This window comes from Mastomys coucha, unplaced genomic scaffold, assembly GCF_008632895.1.
Source record: "Mastomys coucha isolate ucsf_1 unplaced genomic scaffold, UCSF_Mcou_1 pScaffold22, whole genome shotgun sequence".
In the NCBI taxonomy this organism is placed as follows: domain Eukaryota; kingdom Metazoa; phylum Chordata; class Mammalia; order Rodentia; family Muridae; genus Mastomys; species Mastomys coucha.
In genome coordinates this window covers 6,623,540-6,647,695 of record NW_022196905.1, presented here as the reverse complement: position 1 = coordinate 6,647,695, position 24,156 = coordinate 6,623,540, and the positions used below count along the sequence as shown (strand labels likewise).

The 24,156-nt window shown below is 42.6% G+C and overlaps 1 long non-coding RNA gene across 2 annotated transcripts in view; it reads left to right on the top strand.

Annotated features, from left to right (window-relative positions):
• Nucleotides 1-10,566: 10,566 nt before the first annotated feature.
• LOC116070759 overlaps nucleotides 10,567-24,156 on the top strand; it is a 90,398-nt gene continuing 76,808 nt past the window's right edge. For both annotated transcript variants that reach the window (XR_004110550.1, XR_004110549.1), the window contains exon 1: nucleotides 10,567-10,757. This is a non-coding gene — a long non-coding RNA (uncharacterized LOC116070759). The remainder of the gene's footprint in view (nucleotides 10,758-24,156) is intronic.

Below are 24,156 nucleotides of genomic sequence, written 5' to 3'. Positions count from 1 at the left end.
TTTAAGACTCATTTGGAAGAGTCAACAAATTCACATTTTGTCATTTCAAGGTTTTTGTTGTTGTTGTTATTCCAATGGACAAAGATGTTTATAAAGAGGATTTTTTTGTAAGGTTGCCAGATTTAGCCAATAAAAATACAAAATGCCAAGTTAAATTTGAATTTCAGATAAACAATGAATACTTTTTTGTATAAGTATGTCCCAAATATTACATAGGGCATATGCATGCTGAATTTTTTTCTGTTGTTTTTCTGAAATTCAAATAGAACTGGGCATCTTGTATCTTATCATTTTATCTGGCAAGTCTAGTCTCTGAGAGCTCAAGCTGGGGTGTAATGGGGGTGGAGTGTTGGAGAAAATGAGGAGAGAGAAAGGTACCAAATGCTGAAGAAACACTGCATAGATTTGGTGAGGCAACCTGAGGACAAGCTGTACCTAGACACTTGCAGAAGTGTGGCAGCTGTGAGGATTGTTCTCCAGATGCAACTACAAGGTCATGGAGATAGACGACAGGATGTATGTCTTTATGTCTAGTGTCGATGTCACTCAGCTGGGGAAATGAGAGGGCAGTAGAACTGAATTCAAGTCTGTGGTTCTGGTAGCTAGAATGCTTTTGTTGAGGCTGATTTCTCTGCTGGATCTCTAACTAGCTCACATACTAAATAAGTGAAGAGCAGAGGACCAAAAAAACTCAAGTTTAAATCTTTGCAACTTTTAATCGGTATGCCTCTGGGAAAATGGTGTGATATTCCTAAGCTCTAATTTTCATCTTTATAAAGTAAGCAAGCCATTGTCTGAAATGTGTTCATCACAATGCCTAAGATGAAAAGAGTGCAATAAATATTTGGCATTCTTATTACTATTAATGATACTTTAATATGTGAAATATCTAGATGCCTCTAAGCCCATGTATTTTACTATAGTGAAGATCATTCTCCATCTCAACATGAATTGTACAAGATACAGAATACAAGAGACAAAGGGGGCACAGTCTTCTTAAAGTGTTAAATTTCTTTCTAGGAAAAAAACTCACGTTTTCCAGGAGAAAAACAACAGACAAAAATCTCCAAATTTCTTGGAGGAAAAGAAACTCTTCAGAAATAGAGTTAGTAGTCCCTTAAGTCATGTGCAAGAACTAGGGAATTTCAATAAATAGACAAACAGTGGGAGAGTATAACCTTCCTGGCCTCAGAGAGGGCACCACAACAAAAGGAAGTCAAATTTATTAGAAACAAATGCCTGTTGACTTTTTGAGACTGCACAAGGATTAATACATTTCTTGGCATTGCTTGATGATCTCTGTTTTGTAGTGATGATTAAGTATATCTGGACCAAGAGAAGTACCTGATGTGTCCTCAATGGTGTAAGTGTGTGAACATCTGACTAGAGCATGAGATTTCAAATCGAGCAATCTGGCATCATCCTCCATCGTGAATCTCATTTTAACCACATGACCTTGGGCAAATTACTTAATTGTTCCATGCCTCAGTTTCCTCATTGCTAAAAAGGGGCGATGATTTCCTCATGGCATTCTTGTTGAGTTTAAACAATTAAGCATTACAATATAATGCTATGGTTGATGAATAGTGCACTGAAGAGCATCCCTACTGATTTTTGCTTTGCTGTGTAAGTAAGAGATGCTATCAAAGGGTAGTAAAATGATGAGTGGTCAGGCTCTCTAAGCAGTCAGGAAGGCAACCCTTGTCTCCCTATTGTAGCCCAAGATGGGATGGTGGAGCAGGAAGCACAGCAACTTGTGCTGATTGGTTGGATTTGAGACAAGGATAGAAAGGTGGTAAGAAGGAGTGCTCACAGGTCCTAAGCAAGAGGTGTGCAGAAGGCCCAGAACACGTGGGTAGAAGACTTAACAGGGGATCACTAAAGGAAATTGCTACAGTGGGTCAAGGTGGCTGATTTGTTAAGCTTGAAGGTGAGCAAATTAAACTGAGAGAACCTAGAAAGGGACTGGAAAAGCTAGAGCCTTGGTGCATACAGATACAAACTATGAAACAGATTGTGAAGTGGTTTACTGCCGTTCTGGAATTCAAACCAAGAGGCACAGTCTGTTACACATGGCTAATACATTTGACCTCTTACTGAAGTCACTTCCTGCTCATTTTCACCTACATACTCCCTGCCATCAAGCCAGCATGCCTACTGCTTGGTCCTTGAGAAGACGGTAACTTACCTCTGTGCTCCCACACTGCCTGCCTCTTCATTTATACATCCTGAAGCCAGAAAAATTATTAACAACCAAAACAACATGATCATGTGTCAGACAAGCTTTCCATAATTCCCAGGACCAGCCTAAATCCTTTAACCAGCATGGCCAGTCTCTGGCACAGTCATCTTCAACTGTGGTTCTTCTGGGCATTGACTGAACTCTGGCCTTGAAATAAATGCTATCCAATTGGACTGGCTACATTTTTTCCTGTCTGGGGTACTCTTCCTCCAGTCATTCCAGCATCTTCTTCCAGAAGGCTCATCCTAGAGTAATTATCCCCAACTTCCCAATCAGGCCAGTTTGTCCTCCCTCTATTTTGGGTTCTCAAAGAGCCCCATACATTTCTCTTTCATAGTACCTACACATTTGAAAGTTTTCATTTGTTTGCAACTAATTCATTATTAAGCTCCATAAATTGAAGTTTTGTTTGCTGAGCATTTTATCTTAGCAGGCTCGTTATAGCATGCTATGCATTTAGTGAATGTTTGTTGACTGAATATATGCATTGAATGATGGAATGAATGAAAGTGTGCAGAAATTCAGATATAACTGGGGTGTTAGATTGTCTAACGGTTTCTTGGAAACCCACTTTTCAGGAACCATCAGTAAGTGATTCTCCTTATCTGAAAATGGCTCAGGTTCCCTAAAGAGACTCACACTTTAATATGGCTTTTGAAACCAGAAGGGGAATATAGAAGGATCACATTCAATTGGTCCATCCTTATAGCCCCTGTGCAGTATGTGGCCTAGAATGGCTGCTCAAGGCATTGTCTTCCATGATAGCTTAATGAAGCATTGCCAGCAGGGAGGAATAACTCTTCCTATTCCTGTGCTTCTCACCACTGTATCACAGGCACTTGGGTCAGCATGTTTGCTAGCCTCAGGGCTAGTCTAGGTTGGTGCCTTTGAATATGTTGTAGACACACCTCCCCCTAGGAAAAAATTCAGAATGTTATGTGTTGATATTTTGAGCTCTTCACACATGGAGGCTTAACTCCCCACCCCACTCCTGTCCCGTGGAGAAATGGTGATCTATTTTATCATTTTGGGTGAATGTGGACTGAAGCTGTCATCCTTCCCCTAGGGTGCTGATACCTCCACGGTTTGAGGGTAATTCTGTTTTGTTGGTGGTTCTAAGGAAAGAGCAGAGGGAAACCTCTGAGTTTTGGCTGCTAGAACATGACAGAGAATGAAGGCCAAAGACTCAGCTTCCTCACTGCACTTAGCAAACACCTCATTCTTTATTTCTTCCCGACAAAAAGGGATGACTCTTTGGCAAGTCCTTAGTGTTAAATTTCCTTTTTTTATGGAGGTAGTAGTAAAAACTCAAGGGCCTTTGATAGTCATGGCTGGGATGAAGCCTGGATGTAAATCACCTCAGGGTTGGCTGGATACAGCTGACAGATTTCTAGGTTCAGTGAGATTTTGCATTTCCACATAAATCAAACTCTGACCCATGAAGGTCTAAGCTAGGCCACTTGCCAAATATCAGAACTTGGGCTGAGGTTGGAGGTTATTTTGCTTGTGTGATGGGCACAGACTTTCAGTTACTAAGTGAAGGTTTACACCTCTGTTTTTTTGTTTTGTTTGTTTGTTTGTTTTTTTTTTTTTTTGAAAATTTTGTGGCTTTATGATCTGATTCTTTCAATGCAATGGGATGGAGATACATGCAATGGAAACCAAGGGAGCCTTGGCTGGGGTTAACCTAAGCTTTGCTCTGGAGACATTTTTATTTGAAAAGGATGAGAAAAATGAGGGGACCAGGAGGAGAAAGAAAGAGAGAGAGAGAGAGAGAGAGAGAGAGAGAGAGAGAGAGAGAGAGAGAGAGAGAGAGAGAGAGTTTGTGACTTCTTGCTGAAGTTTCTTCACACAGAACAGCAGTGGCTGGAACTTTGTAAAGATTCATATGTAGGGTGACCTATGTAGGATGATGTTAAGACAATTCATTTCTAGGACTTGGGATTTAGGGTGCACCTCAAGTGTCAATTATCTTGCTGTGACTCAAGGTACCTTGAAGACCTGGGGTTCTTGGACATGTGTCTTTGTTCAAATGCCCTGTGTTTCTGCATATAACTCAGGCTCCCTTAAGAGGTTCTAAATAAACTGTAAAGGGACACAAGATGTCCACCATGGGTAATTTAGGGAAGCACTCTGTCTCTCATCTAGGGGAACCACTAAGAGTTGGGGTGCATAGCTTCCCTGTGTAGGTACTGTCAGGTAGAATACTGCCTTCATAGGAGACAGCAGAGACACTCACTAATGGCCCAGTTATCATGGAATAGCATATTGCCATTAACAACTGATTATACACATTATTGGGTAGCTCACAGCTAATGGGACCTGTCACAAGATCTCAGAAGACTGGGCTTATGATCTGTTGATAAATAGATACGTGCTACACGTGGGTCAGTCATTTCCTTGTTAAGAAGGGAGAAGGAAATGAAGTGACAGTCTTGGCAGATCCACATGGACCATGGCTAAGTGCCTGGCCCACATTTGGCATCAAAGCATGCGGGCTGGGGTGGACTGAGATGAAGGAGAATCTGTGTCTCTCTGGTCCCACAAATGCAAAGGATGGATGTGGATCAGGGGGGACTTGAGATAAGTCTGGGCGAAGGAGGGGAGTAGGGAGATGGCTCAGCAAGTTAAGTGCTTTCTGAGCAGGCATGTGGACCTGAGTTCAGCATCCCAGAACCTGCAAAAAAACTGAGCATGGTGGTGTGGGTTTGTAACGCTAGTGCTGGTGGGTGGGACAGAGAAGCGAAGATCCAGTGGGCTCACTGGCTAGCCAGTCTATACACTTGGTGAGCTCCAGATTCACTGAGAAACCTTGTTTAAAAACCAGAGATGGATTGTGAATAATGTGGTGGGTGATGGCCTCTGCCTCCACATGAACACCTATGGCTGATTGTATATGTTCATGTATACAAGCATGTGTGTATTTTACACACACACACACACACACACACACACATACACACACTCACACACACACACACACACACACACACACACACACACACACACACACACACACACACACAGACATGTCACACCACACAGTCAAACAGTGGCATTAGATAAGGGTGTTCAGTGCTTCCAGCCTGCTTATAATTCAATTATGGGCTTATCCTCTCCCTCTCTCTCTCCCTCTCTCCCTCCCTCCCTCTCTCTCTCCCTCTCTCCCTCCTCCTCCCCCTCCCTCTGTGTGTGTGTGTAAGTGGTTTATTCTTTTGAGTCTTCTCAGATGTGACTCTCAGATTTGAAGGAGTAGTTGGCAGATGGGAGCTACATAAGCACAAGACTCTCCTGGCAGAGTGGTACTGACTAATTTAAATAATAGTTGAGCAATATGCTTGCCCTGATTTAATATCTAAGGTGATACGAACTTAGGTCTGATCTTGAGGGCCCACATGTAAGTGTGCTTATTGAAACATACTCAGTCTGATTTAGCTCAGCTTGGTGTGAAATGCAGTCTCACTAGTATAACTGGGGAGTAACGGGTGGGGATGTTTTGTGAGTCCTGTTTGGAGTTAGTCAGCCCTGCGTACTCACTCGCAGCACTTGGAGGTTCTTTGTTACTTTAGTGAATGGTGTGTTTTCCCTGAGCCATCTTCTTTTTAAGATGGGGGGTACTTTGCTGTCTGGGTTCAGATTAGGTCTATTCTATGCACTCAGACAGAAGTCACTTCCCCATGACATTTCAATGGACCAAAGGTACAGGTTGCCTAGCTCGTTGCAGTCCCTAGGGATTGACTAATAGATGTTTGTACTTCCCTCTCTGTGTCTCAGGGATAGCAAACTTTCAGGATCTCTTACTTTCAGCATTTATGCTCATCCATCGAGATACGGCCCTTCGTTCTCTTTAGGACCTACTAGAAAACAGAGCGCTAGCAAAGGGCACATTACATCCCTGATCATGGTGCCGCCCTGGCAGCGGGCACATTACATCCCTGATCATGGTGCCGCCCTGGCAGCGTCGGTGGTGACAGTGATGATGATTAGGATGGCTTCATAGTTTCAAACTACTACCTACCTGGTCAGCTCTTCAACTCCTGTCAGGAAAGGTATGCCAAAAGACAGAGAACTTTCCCGAGTTGTCCAAGAAATCACAAGGTTTCCTTTGTTGGTCCAATGGTTTTTCTTTTTCCTAGAAGGTCATATGCAATTCCCTGTTTCGAGACTATCTGGGAAAGTGACTAGAAGTGATGGGATCCTGCACACCTGAGGTATTCATAGATGAGCTGCTCCGAGTATGGAGCTCAATAGCCTGCCTGCCATTGGAGGGGCAGAGCTTCCCTCCTGGTGGAGTAACTGGTCTCCCTGCGGAGGAAAGGAAGTTTGCTTGGGTGTTGCTTTTCTCCTTTGCATGTATCCACTCGACTTCCTCTGCTCTCTTCTCTTTGTACCATGACTACCTCTACCTCATCACCCTGCCACTGAACGTGGTTAAGAACGCAACAGAGGAGGCAGAAAAAAGAGTGCCCTAGAAGAAAAGAGCAGTGTTCTATTTTTTTTCCAGGGAGACACGGCTTTATTTCAGTTTTAGTAGCTCTTATTCAAATTCATCAGAGGTAATTAATGAAAGAGAGCTGCAGCCCTGTGTGCATATACAGGCATGCACACACACCTTCCTAGGGTATTTTCCTTCTTCCTTGAATTATTTCGAGCTGCTTGGTCTATTGGTTCAGTACCCCAAGCCTAGTGCAGTATTGTCATCCCTTGCTTTACAACACAGTCATTATATCCCTAAACCACATTGTGATACACAGTGCCTTCTGTTTACGACTCCCGAAACTCCCACTCCATATATCACCTGCCATAAAACCCATCAAACGCTGCTGCTAAAGTGGTGCACAGTGGTCTAGGCAGGAGCCAGGCAAATTGTGTGATACCCTACTGTGGTTAATGAGAGTGAAAACGTGGTTAGGGTTTTATTCAGGCGATGTTCATTTGCAGGGCCATTGTAGGGAGATGGCAAAGAAAGATTCTTTTGTTAACTGGAATGACAACTTATTTCCCATCGTACAGAGTGGCCTGGCACAGAGTCTGCCAAGTTTGTCAATTGTAAATAAGTCAAACTGTGACCTTGAACTATGAAATTTTTATTGCTTGGAGGTCTTGAAAACTAATTAATATACTGAGGTTGGTGGGTTGAGCCTTAGAAACCTGTTGCCAGCGTTTAAAGTGCCCAAGTATCATTTGACTTCATGAAGTGGTGTGTATCGAGGTGGAGGGGGGGAAGAGTTAAATAGAAAGATCTACTTCTGGAGAACAGATAGCATTTATTGTGTTTGGTCCTGACAACTTTTAGGAAGAAGATGGAGGAAAGGAGAGATAGTATTGTTATTTTTGCTGGTATTATTTTTTCTTTTCTTTTTTTCTTTTCTCTCTCTCTCTCTCTCTCTCTCTCTCTCTCTCTTGACCTTTATTTCTGGGGAAACTTCTTAGTAATATCTACAACCATACAGAAAGATGATTCAGAGAAGCTGAGGGATGGGATGGTTCAGCAGTAAGAACACTGGCTGTCCCTCCCAGGACTCCTGATGGTCACAATGTCTCTAACTCTAGTCTGAGGGGATCCGATGCCTCTTCTGCCCTCCATAGGCACTAGGCATGCACATGGTGCACACACATACCAGCAAGCAAATAAAAAATAAAAGTGACCACCACCACCAAATCAAACATAGGAACAATTATATAACCTTGTTCCTTAAATGAAACTAGTTCCTTGGAAGTCCTTGTCCCCTGCCTGCTTTACTCATTTTCATACCTGGAATCAAAGCTTTTTTTTTTTTTTTTTTTTTTTTTGGAGAAACTGTGTCTTTAAAAAATTCAGTAGCTTTAGGCAACAGAAAGCCAATTTCTCTCTATCTTATTGTCTTCCAGTTCATTCTTTCTTCTCACCAGCCATGTTAGATGTTAGAAAGCTTTCTTCTACCAGCCACTGGCCATTCATGGAAACCTTAAAGACAAACGGAGGCCATGTGTGTACAGCATGTCTGATCCCATTGACTCAGTCATTCATCTCAGAGCTCTGAGCATCCCCAGAGCCCACCCTGGGCAGTGGCATGGAAGGAGCAGTCATCCTCAACTTGTTCTTGCTTGTGTTCTGAACGTCTCGGTTGCTTTGAAAAGATGATTGTGTAGATCCTGCAAGAGTATTGCTACAGCCAAAGGGGCTGTGGGCACCCCAGCATGAGAACCAGAGTCCAAGATCTCTGTGAAGTACTTCTCACGCATATTATTCATTTGACACACACACAAGCTTGCTATAAGGAGGGCCTTTCTAATATATCTCCCACTTTGCAGGCTAAAAGCAAAACTGAGACCCATGGAGTCAAAGTCATTTCCAAAGATTAGTTGGGTAGGAGAGGAGGAACTTACTGTGACCCCTGTGTTCTTTACCCTGCTCTTCCTCCCTTCTCTGATCACCTTTTCCTGGTTCCTCTCCTCTCAGGTCTTATCCCCAAAATGATGATGCTTCTCCACAAAATTTTACATCTTAAGTTCATCTCATTCATACATGAGAATCATTGGCAGAGGTGTACTAAGCCCACTTCCTAAGTTCCCTCTCCCCCTACAACTCCCACTCTCTGGCCTTGTATGCAATGACCTGATTTCCCTAGAGATTCATATCTCTGTATTCATGCCTTGGCAACCCTAGTCATGGCAGGAAGTAGTGTTAATATTATCAGGAAGTACTACATAGGGACTGAAGGACGCATCCCACCCACAAAGCTTTTGCAGATGAAAGAAATAACTTCTATGTACTTTTAGCAGGCTTTGTTCATAAGTACCATGGTTTCAACACTGTAAGGCCAGGGCAAACAGATCATTACGATAGACAGAGGGGTAGCAAAGGGGAAAACGGTTCTCCATGGTATCACCATTTTCAGGTTCAGCCGTTCTGTGATCTGTGCTATTTCTTTAGGGGAAATCTGATTTCAATTGAGTCGTATTGCTTTAAAAAAAAAAGTTCCAACTCCAAACAGCACCACAAAAAGGAAATTAAACTATAAAAAGTGCATTAAGGTAAGGGTAGGGATCTAAGTTACTGGCCCAGGAACAAGTTAAAATCAAAGTTAGGAACAGAACCCCTAAGTTACTCTGGTTAGACATTACAGATGCCACCAGTATTTACAATTGCCTGATATAAAACAGTCTGCCTTCCAGTGGATACTGACGTCACCACCATAGCACTTAGGACTTAGGATCTCCGTGTTCTTATAAGGATCCCTTGCTGTAACAGTTCTTGTGGAAAATCAGAGAAGTAGAAAGTGCCATCGTGTAAGCCCAAGGGATGGGCATATTCCACTTGTTACAGTTTCAGTCAGGGGGCTTAGTGATAATCTGGGGGTTCACAAGGGATCTTGATGGCCTTCATTCGGTTTGGATGGTTTCTCTCCTTGACTCAGCTTCCCTAGTCTTTGTAACTCGTAGCTATTCTTTAAGGAGATCCGCTTTAGGGTAAGCAGTTGGGTAACAGGGGGGTTGCTTCTTATCAGCTCTTCTACCCTGGGCAGTTGCTTGCCTTCTGTCCTTTTGTCTATTCCCCAGGGATGTCATGAGGATCAAGCAAGCAACAAAGAAAATGGAGATGCTCAGTAAAGAACAGAGCACAGAATGTTTGCATTATTATGGAAGACAAAAGAAGAAACAAACCAAAGATGTAACACAAGAAACAACGTGGGGAATCGGCTGCCCTGTTTGCAGGCATGTAGATGTAACATTGAGCTTAATGTAATCATGGTTGTGCCCTTCCTAATTATTTCTTACACCTGGATTTGGCCCATGGGAAAATTCTCTCAGAGGCCACGCATTTAGGGTCTTGTATATTTTCAGGTTTCCTTATTAAGTAGAAACCAGAAGCCTTTTTATGTCTCCATGGGGACACCCTCAGAGCTTGTATCAGCAACAAAGAGACTATAACCTGAGGTGTTGAGGTTAGGGTGGAAAGCCTGAAGGGGCTCAGTCACAGAGACTGGGATACCAGGGACCCGACTGTCCTAGCTTGCTGCTATGGTCGTCTCTTTAACATTGAATGGTTGTCATGCTGAAAAAAATATTGCCTTTTAGAAAAAAAACTAAAGGGAACTATGCATGGTTAAATGTTTTAGGCCTGGCCATTAACACTGAGGAAAAAAAGCAGTGGAAAGGAAGGATGGAATGTCCTTTCTGGGTGAAAAAAATACTGGGCAATGTATATATGGATATTAACTGAACACCTGGAGATAGAATATTGCAAAATCGTTATCTGTGATCACCTCTTTCAAATGAGGTTGGGTATGCCTGCCTATATTTGTTATTCTCCATTGCTAATTGTTTCCAGAGTCATCTGAGTACACCTTTCGATGGTTCCCCACCAACACTGGCCACTTTGGAGATGTCCTGGCAAGTGGAAAATATCCAGATCTTTGTTTCTGGCGTGGAGAAACTTAAAAGACTGGTCACACACAAGAGACAGAGTGCAAAGTAAAAGGGTTTGCTGTTGAGCACTGTGCTTCGTGAGCTTGTGAGCTGTGGGGATAAGGTGAGGGGTAGTGGGGAGGCAGGGAGGCGAGGCTTGCTGGCAGTTGCCTAAATGTGGGTAGACTCACCTTCAGTCACACCTCCGTTCTGCAGGCCTGGGGCCAGCAGGGGGCGCACAAGGTAACAAACAAGTGTTTGAGAACCTGTCTGCTCTCTGGAGTAGGAGCAGGAGGGTGTCTGTTACCAGCCATTGTAGGAACTCTGGCTTTGCCTGCTGTCTTTGCACAGTCAGCTATGTTCTGCCCCCTGCTTCACTCACAAAGCATCTTCCATAGTAATGAAGAAACAGCCCCAAACCAAGGTGTCCCAAAGAGGCCTCAAACAAACAGGCAAGATGCAGACAAGGAAGCAAGCGGCACAGTGTCCAGCTATTAATTTTTCCTTGAAACAACTTCTTCAGTCCTCTCTTTGAATGATCAGGTAACGTGAGGAGCTCACAGAATATTGTAGCTCAGAGACCTGTCACCTGAATATTTTCAATGCCTCTGGAAATGGGCCAGTTAACAAAATTCAGCAAGTCAGTGATTGTTGGAAGAGATTTAGAGGAGCTAAGTCAGCCTGAGGTTTGGTGAAATGTGCATTTCAAATCACAGTAGCTTTGAGTTTATTCTAAGCAGGCCGTTGCTTTTCTAAAAATGAGCACATGTGATAGTGTTTTTCTCTCAGGGGAGGTTCCCACCTCAGCCCATCCATTCTGCCTGCCTTTCCACAGCCAATCCCTTTAGAACTTGTACAACCTCCTCAAAGAACAATACAACTTTACCTTTGCATGTAATTGTCTCTACCGGAAGCCCCACTTTCTATGTCTTTTCTTTGTCAAATTATTTCCAAATCACTGAACTGGCATTTCAGTCTCAGTCTAGACTTTCAGAAGACCCATGTCACTCACAGACTGAATCTGTCTGTCAGGAAGTCACAGATACTCTTCATTGTTCTTCATCACATTTAACCAAGTGTACAAAGGCACACTTATTTTTATAACTATTTCACCTGCCTACATTCTACTAGACACAAGAGATGGGAACTCTGTCTTCTCTACTGCGTAGTTGTGTCTTCAGCATGGTTCTAGTACTGGTACCTGATATGGTTCCTTAACCACTCATTTGTTGGATGAGAGAAATACAAGCAGTGGTTATTTACCAGCTGCTAATAGCTAGGGCTAAGGCTGGGGAAAATGTGGGATTCAACTTTAGATCAACCTTGACACGAAGCCCTTGACAGATTGCAGTGTTTGGGGAGGGGGGAATGAGGTGTAAAGGAACCCAGGAAGAGCTGAGAGAGGCTCTGAAGAGCTAGGGCTTTACTGGCCAAGAGCTGTGTGGCAAAACAGATAAGATGGGGACCATGACACTGGTCCTTAGGTGGGTTGAAGCAACAGCCACCACTCAATATTAGAACCTAAAAGATACTACTACTTTGGCTAGTCTCCATGTGTTTCTCACTCCTAAGTCCTCTCTGCCTCCTTACATCTTTCTCTGGGTCCTTGGAAGTTGGCCCTAGTTCCAAATAGGATCGAAATGAATAGAAGCAGAGAGAGAAGCCTGGATCCCTTCCCATATCTCCCCAAGCTGTGTGGGCGGTTGGTATCTCACTTGCATTGTTCCCTCCACTGATGCTACATGATCTGCCTCACTTTTTATGCCCCATGATCTCCAAAAAGGACTGCGAGGTAAAAGAGAAAGCTTGCCCCGGGAGACAGCATCTTTCTCAGCCTAGGTCCTGTTTCAATGTTATTGGTTAGTTACATTTTTCTCCTAGACATATTGAACATGTGTCCTCAGATCTATAAAATGTCCAATTATGAAGATATTCAGGAACCAATTCAGTGTGCAGGCACTTAAAAGATAGAAGACAATATATGTTTTTAAACTTATAAAACACAATTTCTCCTGATATTCTCAGTTCCCCAACCAAATACTCAGAGTAGAAAAATAGTGAGATTGAATTTTCTAAGTTAGGAAATTGAACAATGACCATTTACTGCAAATCAGAGTCTATCTCCCACTTTCCGAGTACCTGAAGAGACCATAGAGAGGTATCACTTCAGAATCTGCCACAGAATGGGCTTTGATTCAAAGGATCTTTCTCTCAAGAAAGTCCCTGCCCCTACCTCAGTCATGGGATGATGGAAAAGAAGTCACAGGATATAGTCTTCCATTAAACTTAATGAGCCTAGGCTGAGAAGTCACTCGGTACTTGGTAACCTGGGGAACAGAAACCTGTTGGAAATTCAAGGTGGAATGAGAACCAGATTGTACTTACTGTGATTTGGGTTTCTCTGGGATCATGTTGAAGATCAGTCCCATGTTACACGACCTGTGCTTTTCTGTGAACAGACTCTGCTGTGGTTTCTTCTGTGTTCCTGCGAGCCAATCCTCCCATAGTCACTTTCTATAATCCTGAGGCTTTCCGAGGGCAGCTGGAGTGGCTAACTGTTCCACGTGTATGCTCTTTCCTATCATTCCTGACCCTGTAGTGGAGATGAAGAAAGATAAATATAAAAATATCCAGGCTGACCCTGAAGCACCCATCTGGACATTTTACTTCCCTGCCTGTCCTGGAGCTGTTTAGCTGAGGGAAAGCTGGGCTTTTTACAACTGGCCTTGGAGTATGTGTCACAAATAAAGGACTGTTTATAGGGCTAATTTATAAAAATGTTGACTGATTCACAGTAGAAAGTCGTTTAAATAATAATTCCAAAGATTGTTGTGTTGATGTCCAGGGAAGCTTGACCCACTTCCAGGAACATTTAAGTTCAATTGTATTTTCAACCTACAGCGCAACTAGTCATAACTTGACTTCAGTCATACGTTTGTTATACAAATTGAGACCATTCCCTTCATTCCTCTACATTTCTGCCTGGGGGTGAGAAGTTTGGGCTCAGAACTTCTGCACTGCTCAGCTGCAGGGGCTGCTGCTCAGCCTGGGTTTTCTATGGGACTTCAGGGTGGCTCCATTTCCACAAACCCCGATAGGAACAGTGTATCACTGACACCTGGAAGACCCAGGTTTGGTTTTTAATGTAATAATGCCTGCTGATGACCCCTAAAAACACAGGTAGCAGACAAAAGGCACAGTGCAGAAATGGCGAGCGGGGCTGCTAATTGGAGATGAGAAGCATGTCATTTACCTGTTGATTGATTGCCATAATATGCAGGTGTTAAAATATACTAAATGCCAGGAAATCGTAAAAGGCTAATAATGCATACATAGTACATACATACATATATATACATGCATATGCAAACACATACATACATACATACTACATGAATGGACTTTGTTGTGACTATTACACTGTACTTATAGGAGTCTAAATGAGGGCAAGAGAGGGGGAAAGGAGAGAGACAGAGAGAGAGACACACACAGAGAGAGAGAGACAGAGAGAGAGAGAGACAGAGAAACAGAGAGAGAGAGAGACAGAGAGAGACAGAGAGAGAGAGACAGAGAGAGAGAGACAGAGAGAGAGAGAGAGAATGAACATGTATTACTAGGTTGTACAATTAGAAAAGTGTCTTAACAGAAGGTGCCACTGAGTGTCACATTCTGGTTCTTACAAGCAAGGCCTAGTTTTTCTAGCTCCTGCATTTGTAGCTAGCTCTTTTGGTTTGATGTGATACTCTCCAGTTGTACTTTCAGTGTGTCTGTTATTTGATTAACATCCCTGTCAATGGACTGTAAACTCCTGCAAGGTAGAGTTTCTCTCTTTTCCTCATTATAGAATCTTGAATACTAATGTTCAAAAGGCAGTAAAAATATTTAATGAATGAAAAGATAGGGGTGAGTTATGGAAGAACAGGGGATTGAGGAAGTGGAAGGCCTCCTAGATGGGAGGACAGTCTGAAACACTGCCAAGAGTAAGCAGCCTGAGTTATCCCTCAGATCCTTTGTGTTAAGAGTGGCACAGTGCACCCGTCACCATCAGTGAGCACTGGAGAAATTCTCACAGCTGTGTGAAGAGTCTATGGCCTTTCTTGAAACACTCCAGAGGAGGATGGATCACCTCTGATTTGCATAAACTCTTCTTGTACCTAGTAGGTGCTCATTAAATATTTGAGACCCAAATGGGCATATGGATGTGTTAACTGATGCTTTCTGTCCTACAACCTTTTGGAATAACAAGCTATCATTGCCTACCCCCTACCCCCTCCTGCTTCTCACTTAAGCCATGTCTTTATGCTGTGAGAAAAATGGCGCAATATGGGGAAGAGAAAGCAGGGGCATCTGGTTCACCAGATATGCATATGGCCACAGCATATGGCGAACCCAGGGCGTTTGACCATCATGTTCATTAGGAAGAGCCGGCAAACCGGGTGCCTCACGCTTGTTCATGGTGTCTGAGTCATTCTCCCTCAGCATGCTACCCAGTACTAATCCTCAGGATACTTGCCTTTCAGAGCAAGTCTCTCCTCTTCACTTTTCACCTTCTGTTTCTCAGAAATTCCCTCCTCTTTTGTGTCTACTTTCCAATGGGCCTGTTGCCTTCGACCCCCAGAACGCATCCTCTTCTGCAGATCCTAAGAAGTAAGGACTGTCTACAAACTCCAAGCAAGGACCTCAGCAGCTCTTCCTGGTCTCCTCAGGTGGATGGAAGGAAAGTGCACGGTTTATGTACATGTGGTTGAACATAGCCTAGACTTTACACAGACAAAACCAAAGAAAGGCAAAAACAATAAAACCTAACTCCCAGGAGCCCCAGGTTTTCACTCAGGGACACCCCAACTTAAATAATTCCAGAGAGAACACAAGAACACAACTCTACTCCAACCCTGGCAGACAGAACAGGAAATCTAGTAACTCCAACCACTCAGACAGAATGGATCTTCAAAAACAAGAAACTTTGCTTACATCTTGTCCTTTTGATATCCTTCCCAAAGCCCCGTGTCCTGGCATTGGCCTTCCCAAGCCTCCTGGATGTTTATGTGTGCTCCCTTTCCTCAGACTTCCTCTTCCCACTTCACTAAGTAAATCCCAATTTTCAGTTCTCCTAGGCAATGCCTGAGCCATTCATTTTGGTTCATTTGCATATTCGATTTTTGTTCAGGTTGTTCCTCTCTTGTTGGATTTCAAAAAAAAAAAAAAAAAACATGAGAAATGAGATCAAAACTCATATTAACCCTGGTGATGTCCCCTTTGCCTTTCATTTATTGCTATCCTTTGTTTATCATCTTTCAGCAAATTTTCAATCCAGATGACAATACTTTCATACAAATCAATTAGAGCCAGTTTCACCAGATAAGCTTACTGGAGCTCCGACACTGCCCTGCCTTCCAGCTGCACCGTCCCTTCCAGTTCCCTGATTGCTAGATACACATCATTCCTTTCATCTGCCAGTAACTATCAAAAACCAGTAACAAATTTGTCCGGAAGGATTTATTCTCCACACACGTCCCTCTACTCTTTTTTTCCCAAGCATTGCTGATGATTTGATTGAACCCAAAATAGTTGCAGATTTCTCTCATTTAATACCCACTCCATTATGGCAAGGTAGGAAAAATGCAGACTCCTTTTATTCCTCTTTTAAATAGTTTTATAGACAAAGTGAAAGATTTTTCATTCTTGCTTCAAATTCATTGTGAAAACAGAAGGCAGTTTTCCCAGATGGAAATCTGTCATATCATTATGGAAATGTCAGATTTCTACCCGGGGCATATTGACAAAAAGCCATGGTTTTTGCCCAGGGGGTGGAATTTCACAAATTTTCCCAAGAAGAGCTGCACTCCCTGGTAGAAGACAGAGGCAACTTCCCTTCCTATTGGGGCTTGCAGAACGGAGGCTAAACCAATGTTTCAGGCAAATCCCTAAAAGAGAAAAGAAGGCCAATATTTCTTTTACTGGCTACAGGGCTTTGGCTTTTCTTTGTGTGGATCCAGGCTGCATCTTTACTTTGTGTGTGTTCAGGTTGTATTGTGGTAGTGCTAGGGTTACCTTCAATGGTACTGTATCAAACCAGTGTCTTATCAGTCAGGGAGGGTTCATACCTGATTCTGCTACGTAGTTATCATTCCCTTAGTTAATTGATGTGCCCTTCTTAAGGTGTTCCTCAATTTTGGTAATTGTGTTTTTCTCCCCTGGGATGCAGCATTTGGAAGCTTTGTTAGCAGAGTACCCCTGTGTGCATGGAAATATTTGCAAATCATGTCCATGTTAATGAATGATAGGACATTTCAAGGGAAATGAAGCGACCCCAAACACTTTCATCCACTTATAGTCATGAGAATCTCATGCTTTAAATAGATGAAAGAGAGTTTGAAAGGCCCAAGTCAGGGCAGAAATAGCCCTGGGACATAAGTTACTCTATTCTGTTACGTAAAGTCTTGCTGCCCTGTGTAACAGCCTACAGACTAACACAATACAAATGGATCTAAATATTTTTCTTAAATAAAGATTTGATATTCTCAACCAAAGCCTCCTCCAAAGATTACATTAGGACAGGCTCACAGATTTACTAATATAAATATTTTTGAAGCACAAATACCTGCATTTTAAAAAAAATACCAATAACTGCAAACTTCAAAGGTCTGAACTTCAAAAGGTTTCTTGCATTCTGCTTGATGGGACAGCATCTTATGCACACATGCTTTTTCCCCCTGCTAAATGCCTTCATAATGAGCTTGGGTTCAGATTTTGTGAATCGGAGCCAAGTAACTCTATTTTATTATATTTGCTGGGAAATGAACTAGCTCGGGGTAATTAGGAAAGCAATTTTATTAGCTTCTATTTCATAAAGATTGTTTTTTAATCAGAGTCAGAACTTACTAGAAATGATTCTGTGCTCATTGCTTGGGTCTCAGGAAATGAAGGGAGGCCCCGTAGGTCCTAACCCACAGTAAAGGCAATGCGATGAACACAGAAGCTTTGCTCTTAATCTCCTACAGCGCTGTAAAAAGAAACCCACGCTGACGACGCTGTAAATAAAAGGGTCACAGCTAACGAGTACCTGTGTCTAGTTTATTATAGACTAGAGCCTTGATAACTAAAGCACCGAGAACTTTCTTTTAATTGACTATGGAGCCTTGGATTCAAGTTGTGAAGTGGCTCAGGGGCCAAGGAGGGGACAGAGGAAAGGAGAATTGTATTAGATGAATGTATCATCCAGAGACAAATGGGAGCAGGAATTGGGCCTGATAGTGTATTTAGATAAAGTAGCGCAGCAGCGAGAAGACAAATGCTCTACTAGGCAAACAGCACATGTGGGGCAGGTGCTCAGAGGAAAATGGAGATCCAGCTCAGGCTTCTCCTGGCAGCCCAGCACACTGTTTGGGGCACCTCATTATAAAGAGAACATCAATACTGTAAATTAGAGAGAACTCAGGAAAGGGCGACCAAAAAGATAAAAGGGTTAGAAGAGATGACCTATAAAGAAAGGTTAAAGGAACCTAACACTCAAAGCTTGCAGGGAAAGGAGCTGGAGGGATGGAAGGCTATGCTAACCATCTACAAATATGAGCAATAATCATTTTAAGGGAAGGGTAGGCGTGCTTGCAGTGCTTGAGAATGTCTAATAAGAAGTAACAGCTTGAAACTGAGGAAAGGGGAAAATGTCGGTGAGTGGACATTAGGAAAAATTTCTTCTCAGTAAGGGCAATTAGGCTTTGAAGTGAATTGAACTACTGGTGTGTGTGTGTGTGTGTGTCTCTGTGTGTATGTATGTGTGTGTTTGTGTATGTGTGCGTGTGTATGTCTGTGCCTGTGTGTGTGTGTGTGTGTGTGTGTGTGTGTATGTCTCTCTGTGTGTGTGTGTGTCTGTGTGTGTCTGTGTGTATCTGTGTGTGTGTATGTCTCTGTGTGTGTCTCTGTGTGTATGTATGTGTGTCTGTGTGTATCTGTGTGTGTGTATGTCTGTGCCTGTGTGTGTCTGTGTGTATCTGTGTGTGTGTATGTCTCTGTGTGTGTGTGTGTCTGTGTGTATCTATGTGTGTGTATGTCTCTCTGTGTGTGTGTGTATGTCTCTGTGTGTGTGTGTGTGTCTGTGTCTGTGTGTGTCTGTGTGTGTGTGTGTGTCTCTCTCTCTCTTTCTGTGTGTCTCTCTCTGTGTGCACTGCAGATGAAGCAAGTATATAAGGAGAGGTAAATTGAATGGTCTGAGATCTGCCCTAGGCAGGACAGTCTAGCCTTTCCTGTGGCTAGGGAAGCAGGAGAACTTGGTTGAAATCTGTCACTATAACTGAAGCTTTTTAAGTGAGCATGTGGAGGTGGGCATAGAGCTGCTGTTCAAGAAAAAGGCCGTCATGTTTGTATGGGGAGTGTCTTTCCAGAAAGTGCTCTTTTCTGCTGTTGGTCATTAGTGTTGATGTTCTTCCTTTCCCTTTCTAGCCCTCAAGACATTTACATAAATCACCACCCAGCACCCCAGATGTCAGAGCTAGAGTGGGAAGGCAGGGTGCTTCTGACAGGGGAGCTACATAGAAATGAATGGTATTAGGTTGTGCACATCCATTTCTGTTGTGCAAGCAAGAGGAAGTAGAGAGAATGGCCATGTTTATCATGTTGGACGAGCTGGAGCAGGTGAAACTGTAATCAGGTGTGTATGTGTAATCAGCCCCCCCCCCCAAATAATCACCATGTGGAATAATTTTCCCCCAAATCTTGCAGCTTCAACTTATTCTCTACATCTGACTCATAAATTTTGGTCTTGAATGTGAATCAAGAGTCCAAACTGCAGGCTCAGGGGTTTGTTGGATTTATTCAACTTTAGGCTTTATTTATAGACATAAAAGTATATTATTGGTTGTAACATCCAAACAAAAGAAAACAGATTGTAAATGTCTATTAATGTTTCCCAAAAGGGAAACAGTACATTCTTCGCTTCTTCACTCCCCTCCTCTCTCTCTCTCTTTCTCTCTCTCTCTCTCTTTCTCTCTCTCTCTCAATATTAAGATGATGTCATAAACTTATAATTACTCTGTGATGCTCTTGAGCACTTTAGCATTTGGAACAGAGACACAAATTCCCTCTCTGATCAGAATACACTGAATGATTTGAGCAGGTAAAAGATAAGTCTTAGTGGCTTGCAATTTAGAAACCTGTGAAGTTTTGAATTCATACAATTAAACTCATTGTCTGGGGGAGAACGATACATTTCAAATCACCCGAATTGTGTTATGTGCATATAATGAAGTATTAATCTTCCAGACATGTTCTTCTTACTACCAGAAAGGAACATTATTTGGACTAGCAGATGCATGGAGAAGCTATGTGATAAGTTATTATTGCATTTATCAATAGAGTTGTTAAAAACTCACTAATCGTAACCAGGAAAACAAGATACTTTATAAGAAGGAACACTTATGCATCATATTAGATGACTGGCTTTTGTAACACTTTATTACATTTACTTATGCATGTTATGGGCACATACTGTGCATGGCAAGTCAGTGGACAAGCGGGAACAGTAAGTTCTTGCTTTGACTCTGTAGGTCCCTGGGATTGAACTCAGATTATCAGTCTTGCTGGCACATGCTTTTACTAGCCGAGTCATCTTCCTGGCCCCGGATGTTTGGCTTTTAGGTACTTGCTCCTTTGGGATGAGAAGTTATAACACACAAAGCTGTGAGAGAACAAGGGGTCACCAGCTGTTGCCTCTCCCAGCACAGCCCTTCAATTCTGAGAGAAAAAGGCCATAAAGTCTCTACTTGCTGGTCCTCCATAAAGTCTGCACTTGCATTTCCTCCTTAAGCTTGGCTCAGACTTCACATTGCTCATCCTGAGGTGCTTTCACTTCTCGCCTCTCCTGCTCCACCAGACCAGTTCCAGCCTTTTGGATTTCCAATGCAGATTCACGTTGTTGCCAGATTCCTACCATATCCTAGTATCTGCTGACAGCTCTGCAGAGAAAGGGGGTTTTCCGTTAGAAAGCTTTACGTTTTCATTAGCTGTATGCTCTGGAGTCAGTGTAACATTTCTCTGAGTGGTGGAGTGTGGGGCAGCATGGAGGAGCCAGCATCTTGCCATTTCTAATCTGATTAGTAAAACTATTTACTTGTTTGAGGGTCAGGTGCAAGGTGGGTTAGGAGCAGTCTGCTTCTTCTGGTTTTGGCCTCAGAGCCATCATTCTGCTCTGGCTTTATTGTCAAGGGCTGGGGAGTCATTGCTCTACTGTCAGGAACCGACAGGTAGACCAGCGATGCTGGCTGCTGTTTACCACCCTCAGCTGTTACTTGCAAAGTTCGGTTCTAGGTCTTTGCTTTGCTGATTTCTTACAAAGGCCTTTCTGTATGCACCTCTGCCTCCCCGCCCCCATTTCTAATCCTTTCTCCATTCTTTATGCCTTAGGCCTCAGCTAAACCACCACTTGTGTGTGAGTTCTGCACAATCAACCTCCTCTCTCTCCTAGAAGGCATGTGGTATGTGGTAACACTGCTCAAACCTCAGTATAGATGCTGATTAGCCTCTTTGTCAGAGTATGGACATGCCCCACGCCTCGACCATCCTGCTTAGCTATTAGCATCTGAAAACTTAATCATATGCTCCAAGAAAAGGCTTTGATAAAGAATTTTACTCCTGCATGTTCATTTAAGATTTAGACTTGACATATTAACGCCAAATTTAAAATTGTGTCCTCCTTATTGCAATCCTCTGTAGTTACTAGGTTCTAATAAATATTATGTCCTCCCATCATGCAATTAAAATTTTCCACCTCATTTCACAATGCAAAACATTCACATGTTGTCAATCATTTTGAAACATGATTTTTTGACATCATATAATTTCATTTCATTTTGCAGACAGACATCGCACCAGGAAATTATTTAAGAAAGAATCCTATTATATCTTTATTTTTCCACCAAATTTCACCGTCAAATGCAGTCATTTGTGTACATTTCAGTAATCTCAACAATAAACTTGCAAGGAGAGGAAATGGTAGTCCTCAGGCACCGACGGGTTTGGCAATCTTATGGGCTGAGACTCAGTTGCCAGAACCAGTTAGAGACGTGCTTTAGCCATGGGAAGTTTGCAGAGCTTGCTGCAGAAAGCAAAAAGGTTGCTGCTTCAGACAGCGACCACCTGGGAAGCTGGGAGAAAAACATGCGTGGGCTTTTGAACTCTCCTCTGTTTAATAACTAGCAGACACTAATGATTTGCCAAACATCCTGATTTAAAATGGCGGGAGTGGAAAGCAAGGCTGCCTGCTGGTTGTCAGGTAGCCCACCTGTTCTTCATACCAAAGTTCCCCTGACCTGTGCCCAATGGAAAGCTGTTATCCTTTAAAGCACTGCTAGATGCGCATGTACATCTTGTTGGGTTCCCTAGCTAACATTCTGCTCTGCTGTCAGCCAGGAGCTCCTTCCTGAAAACTTCATGCTGCCTTTTTAATGAAGGGAGATCCTTGGGGAATGATCTTGTGCTTAGCCTTCGGAGGGACTGGAGTGGGCTGCTGGCTGGTATGGGGAGAGCTCCTCTCATCACAGCAGGAAAGGAGAGCTAGTGGAAATGTAGCCGTGGTACTGCTCTCTGCAGAACGGTTCCTAGAAGGGTCAACCATATTAAAGGTCCCTTTATGGAGTTTGTGAGAGGAAAATGAGAACAAAATTAGGCATTGAGGGATCTGACTAGAGGAGAAGTGTAGCGATGGTCCAGTCTGGTAGGATGGGAGACAAGATGTGTTGAATGTTTAGAGCAGAGCACATTTTGTGGTGCCAACTTGTGATCATTTGTCAGCCCAGGGAAGTTAATTTGATTAGCATTCAGCCAGTATCATGCAGACCTTATAATGGTCTGAGTCATGGTTTCTAGCTAATCACTTAGTAGCAAGAACAAAGACCCACTTACTATCCCCTAGGCTTCCTCTTGCCTCACATTGTAGTACTTGCTTAAGCTATTCTATATTTAATGTACATACAGTAATGTTAAATACCAATAAATATATCAAAATGAAATTCTTGGTAGTATAGGAAAGAATTTTTAAAAGATGGTTACATATGATTATTATATTAATTACATTCATGATTTTATTAATGGTTAATTGGTAAAAGTGTATGGAATATGTTACAGTTTCACAGGGCAATCTTAAAACTGTGTCTCTTAAAGGGCACAGTGACACAATGAATTTGATATATTGTCTCTGTTTCACCCTGTGAAATCCAAATCACATGACTGGAGTGGCAGAGCTCAGAATCAAATCTCCTGCATCCTAAATGTTTGTTCGATGATTGCTGACAATTAAATCCATACCATATTCATTTATGGATATTCATACATGGTTATCCATTAATTATACCCACGTGTGTCAGAATTCCCATCTGCGTTTTGATGGCCTGACTTGAAAATCAGAAGATCCTTCATGATTAAAGCACAGGGCCCTGCTTCCCCCATCTCCCTTCTATTTCAAGGCCCATGTAATGCTCTTTAAAACCCAATCCAGAGGGTGGTCTCTAGGGATCAGGGGATGCTTAACTTTGTTCTCTAAAGCCAATGGTGCTACAATGAAGATAGTAATTAGCATTCATCATCCTTGGTGATTTTTATCTCCCTCTCTTGGGTTACATAGTGCTTATCACAATGATACCTGAGCACACTGACAAGCTTGCTAACTTCTCGTGAAATGATGTGGGAGGCAAAAAGCCTCTTCCTATGAAATGTGCAATGCCTAGCCAGCTCACAGACAACCCAACCACGGAACTTTGTCAGCGTCTCAGATATGTCAATATGCATTGTCTACAGGTGCCTAATATTGATGCAAGCAAGTTTATATGTGGTAGCAAGTAACCCTTTGAATTGCAAGATATACTGAAAAGTCAGAGCTGTTGTGAGTCTACTTATTAATTGCTCTGGCAGGAATTACTTGGCATTAAGTAGAGAAGCTGCTCCAGTCAGATTTAAAGAAGGTGTCATCAAAAGGCTTTGTGGACATTTCATGCAACCCACTTGTACTAACAGGAATGAGGAAATGAACGACAGGGAGATCCTCTTCCACATCCCGCATCTCCTTTCTCTGTTTCTTTTTGTCTTTAATTTTTCAAAAGACTATTTTTTTCTTTTTTGCTTAGGTCTTACCCCTCCTAGCTGCCTTAAAATGGTAGTGTGAGACCACAAATTGTATAATTTTCAGTTCCTATTCCTTACAAAGTAATAACATTTCTCATTTATCTTTTCAGATTCCTGAGAGAAAATTTAAGCAGTTTAAGCCATGATGACCAGAGAGGGTGGATAGAGATGGAGGACATGCAGGCAGGTAGATTTTTATATACTGGACAGGTCTCATTAGAAATGAAACAAGGAAAGATGGTTTGCATCTTTACAACCTAGTCTAGTAGGAATTGGATGTGTATAGTGGCCTGTGGAGTTTTTGATCACTTGAGAGTGAAAAAAACCCCACAAAACTCCATCATGGGACATTGTAGGTACAGCAGCTATCAGAGTAAACCAGGGAGAAGAAACACTTAGTCTTGGATTTGATG